This window comes from Arachis hypogaea, chromosome 19 (genome assembly GCF_003086295.3).
Source record: "Arachis hypogaea cultivar Tifrunner chromosome 19, arahy.Tifrunner.gnm2.J5K5, whole genome shotgun sequence".
Taxonomy (NCBI): domain Eukaryota; kingdom Viridiplantae; phylum Streptophyta; class Magnoliopsida; order Fabales; family Fabaceae; genus Arachis; species Arachis hypogaea.
In genome coordinates this window covers 58,921,812-58,936,144 of record NC_092054.1, presented here as the reverse complement: position 1 = coordinate 58,936,144, position 14,333 = coordinate 58,921,812, and the positions used below count along the sequence as shown (strand labels likewise).

The 14,333-nt window shown below is 33.8% G+C and overlaps 1 long non-coding RNA gene across 1 annotated transcript; it reads left to right on the top strand.

The window, feature by feature from the left end:
- The first annotated feature begins 11,859 nt into the window (after nt 1-11,859).
- Nucleotides 11,860-13,592, top strand: LOC140181837 (uncharacterized). Its single transcript, XR_011877346.1, has 5 exons — nt 11,860-11,918; nt 12,559-12,849; nt 12,926-13,049; nt 13,207-13,347; nt 13,513-13,592. It is a non-coding gene; the product is annotated as an uncharacterized lncRNA (long non-coding RNA).
- The last annotated feature ends 741 nt before the right edge of the window (nt 13,593-14,333 follow it).

The window sequence follows — 14,333 nt, the reverse complement described above, 5'->3', positions numbered from 1 at the left end:
GACATTAAATCTAAACGTGTGTTTCTATTATTTAGCTGTGTCCCACTAAATATTAGCTAATAAATAGTTACCTAGTTTCACTGATTTTATATTTTTATTTAAAAAAAAGTCCTAGAACATCCTTTACCAAAATTCTTAACTAATTATATATTGCAAAATGAATAAAAAGTTATATACGCTTGTGATTTGTGAACAAGGGTTTTTACAACACTTAATTTGTTAAGATATTTGATATATAGAAATTATTTTATAGAAATTTAATAATTGATTAAATTAATAATTGAAAATTTTCAATAAAATTATTAAAAGGATTGTTTTTTTTTTTAAATTTTTAATACTAGCAATGCAAAGGCACTTGTCAACAAAAGCCAATTATATTAAACAATACAAATGAAGAGAAAATACAATTTGAGTATGATCATTTATGTTAATTAACAACCGCTTTTAAACTATTATTGTTATTATTTTACTTGCCAAAAAATAATTTTAAGGTGCCATTGGATTCAATACTAGAAATTATATTTAAAGATATTTTAATAAAATTATTAAGTTAATATTAAAAACTTATGGAAAATTTTAAAATATTACTTTCTTAAGAAAATTTTTTCATGTTCAAATAATTTGTTTAAAAATAAACCGGTTTAACCTAAAAAAAAGTTTAAAAATTAAGTTAGATATATTTCCTTGTTAATGAAATGATTGCAAAACTCTAAATTTGACCTTTATATAGGAATAATTTGGATTATATACAAATGTTTACGAAAAAGGTTTAAGTTCCTATATATTATTATTTTATTTTGTTTAAATCATATATTACTAAAGTAATAATTCTTTTCTCGTATTATGATATCTCTAAAAATTTATGATAATTTTTGGTGAATATTTTAAAATTGTAGGTTAACATTAAATATTTTTAAGTCTCTAAAATACTTGAATAATTATATATATATATATATATATATATATATATATATATATATATATATATATATATATATATATATATATATATATATATATATATTAAAAAAGTTTCATCTTACACGGATATATTGCTGAACACCACCTTACAAATTAATTATGAACTAATTAACTACATAACTTTGTACTTTGTAGCTATTTAGATGAAGGATTAACCAAAAAAAGTATCCTCGACTTATTTTGTAGCTGGTAAAAAAAATCCACATTTTTATTATTGACAAAAATCATTTTTAATAATTTAAAAACGTGCATGAAATACTCATCTGTCAAAGATGTATTTTATCAATGTGAATATCTGATATGACAAACAGAAAAATATATGTGACAAACGGAGAAGCCTAATTAAAAATCTATTTTCAAATTTTTCAATTTCTTAACCTTAATTCCTACTTTCAAAATCAGAATGTCATATATGTGAAGGGAGGTTCATGCATGGCGAAGCTGGAATGAAGCTCGTCATCAATGGGAGAAACAACCTATGATGGGTATGAAGAGTATGCTTCCAAGCAGTATGATGAATGTGCTTCTGCTTTCTGCTGTTGTTGCTTTAAAGTCGAATGCACACTACAAGAAAAACACTCATTCAGCCACACTTTTTTTAAGCTACATTTGAAAAGCATAGCCTATTTCTAGAATAGGCTACGCTTTTTCGCATGGTGCCCTTTTATAAGAGAAAAGGAAACACTATTGAGGCATCACTTCAAAAGCGTCTCCTTAGACATTTTAAATATCACTTATAAAGCGTAGCCAAATCTAAAAAGTTATGGGTACACCTTTTAAACCAAAGGGAGCGCTTTTAAAAAGTAACCATTTGTTAAGTTTTGGGTGCGCTTCAGAAGTGTCTCCTAATATTAAAATATCAAATAAACACTTAGAGAAATTTTGTTTACCCTCGATCACCCTCGGTCCCTCCTCACTCACGCAACACACACCCTCATCCTCACTCAACAGAGACAAAAAAGAGGGAAGAAATCAGAAAGCTAAGGGGGAGAACGGGAAGAAGAAGAGAGGAGAGGGAAGGAAGGAGAGAACGACGGCGGCTAACTGGCTAGGGCTCTGCCGTTGTCGTCGTCGAATGCCAGTGACAGAGAGAGAGAGAGAGCTTGAGGAAGAGAGAAAACGCAATGGAGGAGAGAAGAAAGGGGTGCTCTGTCGCCGCTGAAGCTCCACCGCCGCGGCTAGGGCTTGTTGTCGTCGCCGTTTTGCCACCGCCAGGCTGCTGTATCGCCACTGAGGATCTCGAAGGGATGTCTCGCCGCCGTTGTGCTCTGTCGCCGCACTGCCGTTGACTGGAGCTCGCCGCTGAGCTGCTGCACCGTCTCCAAGCCGTTGCGTCACCGCTCATCTCTTCTTCACCATCGCCGCTCATCACCATGGTTGTATCCTCTGTCACCAGGTAAGCATTCTCTGTTCTGTAACCTCTCTTTCTCGCTCATTCTGTAACTCACTCTCACTTTTCAGTTCGAAGGTGTGTATAGTTTTGATAGTGGCTAATTGAGATAGAGAAGGTATGTATCAATTTTCAATTGGTTCTGTGAATTTTTGGGGGGTTTTGGGTTCTAATTTTAGGTTTTCAATTAGTTTAGTATCTTAAGGAAAAATTAGTGAAAAGAACAGGTTTCACATTGAAATATTCTGATTGATGTCTTGGTTCATACGCATTCCTTGAACATAGTGGTTGCTTTCAATTTCCAGCTTCAAGCTATATTCCTCTCTGATGCTTTTTTTGGTTATGTTTTCTTTGCTTTGGGTGTTTTACATGGAATTAAGCTGTGTTTTTTGTAGGCAAACAAGATTTAATCTATTATTTATCTGATTGATTATTATTTTTATTTTTATGTTGGTTTTGGTATACAGATATAAAATCAGGACATGGATTTGTTGTTGGAGATGAAGGGTACAGGCAGGACAGTGACATTCAGAAAGTTAAGCTTTCAAGGGAGGCATTGACACAGCTCTCCAAGTTAGTTGAGTCCAGAGTTAGTACAGGGTGAGTATCTTTTTTTTTTGTGTGCAGCTTATGAGAATTTTTTTCATCCTAATTGATGTTGGAACCTGAAAGTGCTCATTCAGTTGTTTAGGTGATGATGATATTTGGATTGATAACATCAGATAAATGTGTGAAGCTCTAAACAATTGAGTGAATTTATATGGTTTTATGTTTCCTTTTTTGATGATTGCTTTTGTAATTGACAAGTTCCATATCGATATCGTCTAGGAATATGGCCAAATAGCATTCTCCTATGAAATTGCTTTTAGAGTTGAGTCAGGTCCATAATTCTAAATTGGTAACAAAACTTATTGTTTGCTTCATGTTGTAATTGACTGCATTTTATATATAATTAAATGCTAGATTTGAGATTCCTGTAGTATAACTAATACCTTATGAACTATGTTCTGTTTCCTCTGGTTGAGATTATTTACTGAATTTTGATTCTATCATTTTAGCAGATCCAGAACTTGAAACATCAGTTCTTTTAGTTTGGTAAGTTTTATAACATAGCATAACTTTTCTTGTTAGAAATCTAAGTCAGATTTTTCTTGTGCAGTCTCGATACGATCTTAACACTATTCTATTCCTTTTGGAATTGGGGCTGCTACCAGGTTAGATTAAATACTATCTACCATAAATCTTCTATTTGCATATCTAGAGGCTGTGGATGGCAGCACCTTGGGCCTTTCATAAATCTAAGAGCATTCTACCTATGTGGGATTTCACTTGCTGCAACATTGGCATTTTGGGTCAAATTAAGAGGTAAAGAACTTTGGATTGGTATGACCATCTTTTCTAAGTTTAAACAGCATCCTCCCCCTCTCCCTGTAACTTATATTTGTCAATTTGCACCAGGTTCCATTTTTTTCTGATCTTGTAGCTGATGAAGTCTCTAGGTTAATTTTAATTTTGTTGTTTAGATTTTGTATGAATTTAATTAGACTTGAATTTTTAGGTTTAACTTAGTTTGAATTAGGATTTCAAATTAGAATTAGCTTTAGTTGGTGAACTTTGAACATGTTATTCTAGTTCTTGAGTGTTGTATTGTTGATGGTTTGGATAATAATTCTTGACTTATTAGTTCTCATATTTATGAGAATAGCTTCTGCTATCATGAATGTGAAGTCAAATTATGGGATAAAAAGAAATTGGCAAGGAGATCCATGCATTCCACTAAGTTACATGTGGGATGGTGTTAATTGCAGCTATGCTGGTTCTTCTTCTCCAAGGATCATATACTTATAAGTTTTGGTTAATTTTATAGTAGATGAAACTACATAGTTTTCTCTTGGATGAAATTGATGAAACTTATTTATAATCATGATGGTTGTAGGAACTTATCTTCCAGTGGTTTAACTGGAAATATAGCATCAGCCATATCCAATTTGAAGTCAATAGGATATTTGTAAGTCACTGAATCCATCAGATGTACAATTATAAATGCTGAGGTATAAATTTCAAGAGTTGAGTAAAAATAATTTGTTCCAATTTCAGGGATTTATCAAACAACAGTTTGACAGGATCAGTGCCTTATTTCTTATCTCAACTTCATTCCTTGAAAGTTCTGTAAGTCAGATATTTTCATATTGAAAACTTATTTCTGAATGAATTTATAAAATAAAAAATAAGTGACAACACAACATTTTTCCTCCAATGAAGGAACCTGGAAGGGAATCAGCTAACAGGAGCAGTTCCAATGCAACTTAGAGCGAATTCAAATAATGGCATGCTCAAAACCAGGTATGTTTTATAGTTTATACCTTAAATTTCAGTTCCAAATAGTAATATTTTCTGTTACTAACATGTTTATTAAACACTTAGTGTGCAAGTTTCATTTAAAAAGAAAGTTTTATTATTAGTATGTTTGACATTCAAGGAAATAGTAAAGACAAGCAATGCTATTTCAATTCAATCTTTAAAGTAGTAAGAGAAAAATTATACCGTAGGTTCTAGCTAGTAGTGTAACATCCAAAACAAGGTGTTACACCTTACACGTATCTAACTTTGATTTTGTCATCAAGTTATTTAAGCGGTTATATCCTATCATCACTTTCAAGTTTCAAACCTTCAGCATCTCACTCTTTTAGATCTTTCAACAAATTAGTTATTAAGTTGTTGTAAAAATCGTATTGCACCTCTTTTACTTTAATTATCAGGTTTTTTTTTGTTGTCACTTGGTTGTGACTTTTAATTACCAGTTTGTAAAATGTCTAGTCTTATTGTAGTGCAACTTTTGTTGATTACTAAGCAGTGCTTTTATTATTATTGTAAATGCAAGTTTTGGAGGAAATCAAGGTCTTTGTTATTCAGGTTCATGCAGCAATAGTAATAAAGTTGTGGTTCCATTGGTGGCATCACTAGGTGGAGGTTTTGTTATTCTAGCAACAGCAATCACTTCTTTCTTCATATTCAAAAGACATAGAGGTACATGATAATCTTCTATGTTTGGTTTAATTTCTAAGACAGTTAGCTTTATATTTTACTCAATGCATTGTTTCCACATACAGTAACCTCTGAAATGGGGAATCTGAGAGCATATTCAAGAATAAAGATGGAGTTAGAGTCAAATAAACAGCAATTTAGCTATGTTGAAGTCCAAAAAATTACCAAAAATTTTTAAAGGGTTGTGGGAAAAGGAGCATCTGGAACAGTGTATCATGGCTATGTAGGTGATACTGAAGTTGCTGTCAAAATGCTGTCTCCTTCAGACTCAAACTCAGCCCAAGCATATCTACAATTTCAAGCACTATTCACCCGGTGAGAACAATAGAGGAGGAGAATCTTGATTATGACAGTAATGCTTGCTCATCCAGCTTGATTTTTAATAGTCCCTCCTAGAAAAATGCTCTTTAGGCCAGATTTTGAGATGGATAATTGATTTAGAATATGTTTAATTTAGTGGGTATGTTTAATTTAGTGTGAGATGTATAAATATTTAAAATGATGTTCATTCCAATACTTTTGGTTCATTATAAATATATTTTTTGTTGGAAGATCATTTTTATTATTTAAAGAAATTATTTATTATTATGCATTTATTTTTATTTTATAATATTTAACTCATTTAATTAAAAATATAAAATGATACATGTAATCATATTACTAAATATTATGTACAAAAAATTATTAGAATATATATATATATATATATATATATATATATATATATATATATACAGAAAATTTAAAAAAAAAAAGAGGGACCTAAGGCTACACTTATAAATAGTAGCCATAGTATACAATGTGGCTACGCTTTACAGGTGATGCAGTAGCATTGAAAAGCGTAGCCTATTCTGGCAAAAATAGAAGCTGAAAAGCGTAGCCTTTGGTCCTGGACAGCATCACTTGAAAAGCGTAGCCTATTCCCAAACGCCAAAAGCGTAGCCCTTGGTGCAGAAAAGCGTAGCCTTTGAGAATAGGCAACGGCCGAATAGGAATCACCCTAAAAAGCGTAGCCGTAGCCTAAAAAGCGTAGCCGTAGCCTAAGGCATCATTTTTTTTCACTTTTGGCTACACTTTTCAAGTGTACCTGAATGGGTGTTTTTCTTGTAGTGGCAAACTTAGGGAGGTGATTTTTCCTATGTCCTCCATAAAAGGTAAGCATAAATTGTTTTTGCTATCCAATGGATCTTCGTTGGTGTTCTTTGTTTATATTTTTTTGCACCTTTGAAAAGCAACGAAGAACAATAAAAAATCCAAAGGTGCAAAAAAGATATAAAACTGAGAACAACTAATGAAGTCCCATTAAATAGCAAAAATAATTCATACTTATCTTTCACAGAGGGCATCAAAAGAAGCATCTCCCTGGATTCATCTTGGTCTTCGACTTCAAAGCAACAACAGTCAGAGAGCAGAAGCACGTACCATCATACTGCTTGGAAGCATACTCTTCGCACTCATTGTGGCTTACTTCTACAATTGATGACGACTTCGTTTTATTCTAGCTCCACCCATGGTTGAACCTCTCTTCACATACATGATGTTTTGATTTTGAAATTGGGAAATAGGGTTAAGAAATTGGGAAATTCGGGAATAGGTTGCTAGCTAGGCATTTCCTTTTGCCACATATATTTTTTTGTTCAATCCCGCTACGTTACTAACAGTATTTCTACAAATTTCTGCCAACTCTGGTTTATAACGGTATTTAATGGAAGTATCTTTGTGGATGTGTCTAATAAATATATTTTTTTATGGCTGTGTCTAATGAAAGTGTCTTTATACACTACTAGAAAACTAGTTATTACAGACGGATATTTCCGACGGATTTTATCCCACAGAAATACAGACGAAATTTCAGAAGGATTTTTTGTCGAAAAACAAAAAAATGAATTAGCATAAATTATAGACGGAAAAAGAAATCCGTCTATAATTCTGTCGAAAAAATTAATTTTTTTCGTGGAAAATAGTTATAGACGGAAAATCCGTCTGTAATTAAATAGACAAAAACAATGAGTTTTATTAAATTATTACAGACGGAAAATCCGTCTGTAATTTAAAATTTTCCGCCGGAAAAAAACACTTAAACCTAATCTAACCTCTCTCTTTCTCGGGCTCCATTCACAAATAACTTAAACCTAATCTACTCCCCATTCGCAATGCCTCCGTCGAAGAACCCCTACCCCCACTTTCTCGAGCTCCATTCGCAATGCCTCCGTCGAAGATCGCAATGCCTCCGTCGAAGAACCCCTAACCGCGACGAAGAACCCCTAACCCTCCTTTGAGTTTCTTTGCTCTTCTCTCGCCACTCTCACCCTCAAGCTCACTGAGTCTCACCACTCTCACGGCTGGTCTCGCTGTCGACCTCTCTCTATCTCTCCGGAATATCGCTTCTCTCGCGGGCGTTTCAGACTCAAGGTCGTCACGCTCTGTTTCCGCTGCTGCTCTGTCACCGTCGCTGCTCTATCGTGCTCTGTCGCAAGTGAATCAATGGAATTCAACCCGATCCCAATCGGTTCCTGCTCCAAAGAGAACCACAGCATCTACCAGCAATTGTTTAAATTACGCTGATTCAGGTATGCATTATTTAAATTACGCCGATAAACTTTAGGGCTCAATTTTTCTACGCCAGTTTAGCTAGGTTTATCATACTCTGCTTTTGTGGCTCAATTGTTTAATGGTTCCAACTATTATATAAAGCAAAACAAAAAGTATACAAAATTAATTGAAGCAAAAAAGCTTGATTGAAGACACTGTGATAGTCAAGTCCAAATAAAGAGAATGTGACTAGCGATGAATAAATTAAAGTTGCATGATATTTCGTTAAATGTTAAAATATTTTTTAAATATATATAAGGCAATTTTGAACTATATAGTTTGCACATTTGTTTGAACTTCTGCAGCAAAGCATTGCCGTATGGAGTTACTCATGTAGCAAAGGATAGTGGCTTGCCCATGGTTTCTTGATCAAGTCCTCCTTTAGCAAAATTCTTAGTGTCTTATTTTTATATCTGTAGTGTAAGTACCGCTGGATCAGCTTTAGAGCATATGAAGAGGACTCATGAGGCTGTAAATGAGAAAGAGTCCAAGCATATTTCTGTAGCAGTGTTACTAATCAGGTATCTAGTGAATTGATTGTGAGAAACTAAGTGTTTTTTTTATATTTTTTTAGTTCCCCTTTCATGTGAGAAATTACCTGATAGCTATTTTAAATTTTAGCTCTACAAAATTGAAGCTAGAAAGCTCAGCAAGAAAGGCCGGTGGCCAGAGATGAGTGTAACAGAAGGTAAATTATAATATAGACATCTTCAGAGAGAACGTGGTAAGTGTTATTATAGGCATGAACATTGAGTTTTGAGGTAGAGAGGAGAATGAATATGCCATGCGGCAATACTCTGTAAGTTTTGTTTTGATATATATTTTTTTAATTTTATTTTTAGATAAAAGGATATTCGTTTTCCATAGATGGCATAATAAGGTGCATATAGGATTCTAAAGTTATGAGGACAGTGAGAGACATTTCCATAATAGCTGCCAGTGTTAAGAGTTTCAAGTAAAGCTTGAAGACTGTTCTTGTTGAAATTGAATAAGCTTAATGAGAGAATGACTTGGAAATAGCAAGAAGCTAGTTTCTTATTCACCTGAATCACCTCTGAGATAATACTTTGATAAAGACTTCTTTTTAGTTGAATGCATATTGGTCTAGGATAATTATTGGTGATTATATGTCTTTGCATGTGATGTTTTACAGCTTGATTATTGATTCACTTTTGTTGGATTATCTGGTTTATGTTGATGATGATAGTAGTTGCATGTGATGTTTTACAGCTTGATTATTGGTCAAAGTGCCTTTTCAGTTTATCAGTAGCATTTGGCTAACCGACCTGTGAATGTGAGTCTTAAAGATCCTAGTTTCTGCCTTTATCTTGCATTTTATTACCCAAAATGTTATTTGAGATCTCTGTTTTTTATGCAGGTTCTTCATGATCTTCTTGAGTTCAAAAGTGATCGTGCTCCAATACATGTAGGGAAGGTTGAACCTGCTTCAGCTATTGTGCATCGGTTCTGCACTGGTGGGATGTCTCTTGGAGCTATTTCAAGAGAAACTCATGAAGCAATTGCAATCGCAATGAACAGATTAGGTGGAAAATCAAATTCAGGGGAAGGTGGTGAGGTAATACAATTTGAAGGTCCAAGAGAAAGTATGAGAAAATCTCTGGTTGGCTGCATTGCTTACAAGAGAAGATTCATACGCTACTATTTTTAGTGTAAATAGGGATTCCAAAAATTCTCCTTTGAGTTTTGACCATATATATTCTTTTGTTGTTACTTTTAGGGTATGTCTTCACTAGAGGAGGGTTTGTGGAACTGTCCAAAAAGCTTTCTCTACCTCTAGGTTCCACTCTTGACAGGTACTGGATACCGAATAAATAATTACTTTGTTTTGTATTTCTGAAGATATAAACTTATATCTTGATTTATGTATAATGAGTCAAAATCTGTCATGATTGTTAGATATGTGGGATTTTGTAGGGTAACAATCATTGCCTTCTAATGAAGTTATGGTCCATTGATTCTACATTTTTTTTTATTAACCTGCTTTGAATTCTAAGTCATAATAGGTAAAGTTATAGCTTTTGTTTACTATATTTATTTATGTGCTAGGTTAGAGTACCATTGCAAGTGGTATGTCTCTATTCTGAATGTTTGTTTCTTTCCTGTTTGGCTGGAACTGATGACCGATATGAGGGTCAAATAATAATGCTTTTCAGATGCAAGCGGAGATTCAATTGCTTTCGCCACTAGTTCCTGTTTGTCAATTGAGCTTCCTCAGGTTGCTGGTCCATCATGGGCACCCTTTGCTTCTTGGATCACTGGTTGGTAAGTCAACCTTTTCCCCTTCTTTGCCTTTATATGCTTTCTTTACCAATATAGAATTCCTTAATTAATAATACCATGTTCTATATTGGTAAATAGCTAAATAACTAGAAATGTTGATGTTATGGTTGTTTAAAAAAAATGTAGTTTTTTGGATTATTAGTGAGATTTTGGAACCTGAGGATTAATGGCCATATGTCTTTTTATAGAATGCTTTGAAGTTTGGATTTTGATATAGGGACCATGTAACTAAAGTGGTTCAAATTTGAATATTTAGCTTCTCAGCCTAAGAGTTCTAGGAAGTTAGATCACAGAGCTCTGAGTTGAATAGTTTTGTTACTGCTTACACCAAATCAACTTCTGCCCCTCACTTAATTATCTATTGAATTGCATTTTCAAGTGAAAACTCTGAATGGTGTATGGTGTATTTGCAAGCAGAGTCTAACCGATTTACTGGTGTTGCAGAAAGGAAGCTTCGTGATGTTGAAGCACGGGAAGATAACCTAAGGCGGCAAATCATTACTTTCAAGTTAGAGTATGTTATTTTCTATATAATTTGCATTTTTCCTTTTATCCAGAGTCATTTTAATTATGATATTGATTTGCTAATTCCGTTGTCATTGGGAGCATGTACAAATAGATTATGCAATATCTACCTGTGTTGTCTAGAATGGCTTGTTTAGGAGGATACCTAACCTTTCTTTTTTAATACACAAATCCTGTAGTTATACAGGAGACTGTGAAAAGCCTTGAAGCAAGAAATCGATTAATGAAATTTGTTATTGCTTTGAGTTGAAATCTTCTTTTACTTAAAAAATTTACTCAATTTTTGGAATTGAAATGCTGACGATAATCAGATCATGAATGGTGCAACTCACAGTCAATGTTAAGTTTCATATGTTGTTAAAATTTGATTGTTTAAAAAGTATGATAATCTCTATTGTGAGTGTGTGGGTGTACGTGTGCGTGTTTCAGTTGTGATGAAAAGGACAAGGAGATCATACTTGAGAGGCAATCCCTTTCTGAAAGGCAGAAGATTTTACAGCAAGAACAGGAAAGGCTACTTCAATCACAAACGTTTCTCAATATGAAATATATACTGATGGATGCCACTCTAAGACAAAGAGAAGAGGTTCGTCTCTGAAAATTCTTGGTCTAGATGAAATTAATATGAAATATATACTGTCTTTCTGTTATTCATGTTTGGATTTGCATTCTGTAAATATAGGTACTTGCTAAACAGGATTTGCATTCATGTTTGATGTAAATGTGAGTCTATGTTTTTGTTCTTTTATTTCTCAAATCACAGTCAATGATTTTGATAAATTAATTCTGTGCAATTTCTGGTATGTAAGTAGAAAATTGATACCTAAATATACTTTTCATTTTTCATTAATACAAGTTTAAATTATATATAGCATTATATAGTTTGTGAAATATACTTGTTCAAAATAGAAGGACATAGTTCCACACATATATGCCATGCTTAGGAAGATTGCACATATACTTGTTCAAAATATACTTGTTCATTTTTTTTCTCTGCAGAGGCACCCGCACCACAGCTCGACGGCAAGTCTCGCAACAATACTTTCGATCTTGACTTTGAAGAATGACTTCAAGCAGTTAGAAGGTACAACTTTAGTTCTTCTCAATTCTGACTCATCTTTTCAACCGCTATGAGGTGCAAAAGGGCGTTGTCTATGTGTTTGTTTGTTTGAATCTTTGTCTCTGGTTTCTTCTGTTCAAACCTGAAACAACAGCAGATAGGCCATTTTTGGCGTTTGTTTCTTCTGACTATTTTTGAGCTTTTAACATGAATCAATGTTAACAGCCACAACAGATTGTTCTATTTTATATTCACCAGATTTTGCGGACATGTCTTTGACTTCTTCTATGGCAATCAAAATCTATTGCTCAATGATATCAAAGGTTATTTATTAGAATAATCTTTATAAACTGTGACGTGTATAATGTAACTTCTTATATACAAAATTTATCACAGCTACCTTCTTTCCAACAATATAGCGGAGGGGAGGAAGAAAGAAAAGGAAAAAGGAAAAACCATGGACTCAGTGGAATTAAAATGCTAAAATGTCAGAATTATATATATATAATTTTGGATTGAATTTTACACACGTTCCAGTTTTTGCTAATCTCTTTTTGACACTTTTTTTGTTGGCATTATGCTTTATTTATTTATATTTTTTTTGCTGTTGTAAAGATTAATTTTTTATTCAGAAATTGAATACTGCTGAGTACTTCTGTGACAGATTCAATCTCAAGCTGCACACTGCTGGGATCATTGCTGCCAGTTTCGGATTGGCGAATCTTTTCTCCAGGCCCGGTGGAGGGTTCATATCTGATGCAGTTTCAAAGAGGTTTGGAATGAGGGGTAGGCTCTGGGCCTTGTGGCTTTGCCAAACATTCGCTGGTGTCCTCTGCATAATTCTTGGGCTTGTTGGATCTTTGAGTGTTTCTGTTGTTGTTATGATCATATTCTCTGTGTTTGTTCTAGCTACTTGTGGCATGACCTTTGGAATTGTTCCTTTTGTCTCAAGACGGTTTGTGTTCTTCTTCTTCTTTTATTCTCTTTAGAGTTATCTTTAGTTCCATTGAATTGCTTTCCATTTTCTCCAGAGTGTTCTTTTAGTCAAGTTCAGACTCATTGACACAAAGAGGACAAAAATAGAAGTAAAAGAAAAAGTGGAATAGGATAGCTTAGAATTCAGCTGTCTCTCTGCTCCAAGTGACAGTCAGTGAGGTTAGCAAGCACACCCTGATTCTCAAAAAATTCTGTGTGATTTGTTTATCTATAGTGGTTGGATTAGGTCTTTTCTTGGGTCTTCTGATTGTGATTTTCCTATCAGAACACTTGCAAGGGGGTATTGATAATTGGTCAATGTCTGATCTATCTGCAGAGAAAATTTCTAATATAGAGGCTGATTGCTATTGGTGCTTGTCAAAATTACTGGATGGTATGCAGGACCATTACACGTTTGCTCAACCAGGAATTCAGAGGCTTGTTTTTAAGTTGAAGGAATTGGTCAGGAGGATTGATGGTAAGCTTTTCTTCGGGCTCATTAATTTTTCCATAATATCTGTGTATAATTACACGAACTTAATGCCTCATCATCGCACGTGGTTTGTATCTGTATTATTTCACCATGCCTCTAAAATAGTAATACAATCTGATATGTCCTAGTGAAACTTTTGAACCGTGCCAGAGCCTGTTTCAAGCCACATGGAGCTTCAAGGACTAGAATTTCTTCAGTTTGCTTTCTGCTGATTCAACTGCCTTCTAATCCACGAGGTTTACTCCGAGAACTACTATTTTGTCTTTATAAGTGCTTATTGATTATGAAAAGCTTCATAAATGAATCTTAAAGTGATTTAATATCAAGTCCCAAGCACTTCGAAGTCTGATGGTGAAAAACTAAAATTAATAAACTACACAAATTTTGCATGATTTAACGATTTTGCCTAATCTGATATCTGATTTATGTAACCAGATACCCTTCCAACTTGTCACACGTCTCTGGGACACGTATCTAGTCGAAGGAGACGCCTTACCAGATTTCCTTGTGTATATATTTGCTAGTTTTCTTCTAACGGTGAGCAGCAATATGGGGTAGTTTTCTGTGTTCCCTTGAGACAAAAGAAAAAGAATCATTTGTTCATTGAAACAGTGAACAGGCTCTCTGTCCCTTTCCCTTTTGTTGTTTTGTGAAAGAGAGGAAGGGGTGAGAGAGAAGGGGATTGATGATTGTGCTTCTTATAATATAAATTGTAAAATAGATGTCAAGTAAATCTGGAAGTCTTCCAACAGCGTATATGCAAATCAAGACTGTTGATATAAGCCGTTTCTATTGGAAAAAAATGTTCATATATAACTTGTTCAGAAGGATTAACTTAAGTTGTTAAAACAAACACAAGTTCTTAAAATAACAACTATCATATAATAAAGTGTTTTCTTTTCTTTTCTTTTATTTTTCTTTTTGTTCAGGAAATAGAAGCAAGTAAAGGTTGGAGAACATGGAAAGAGTAC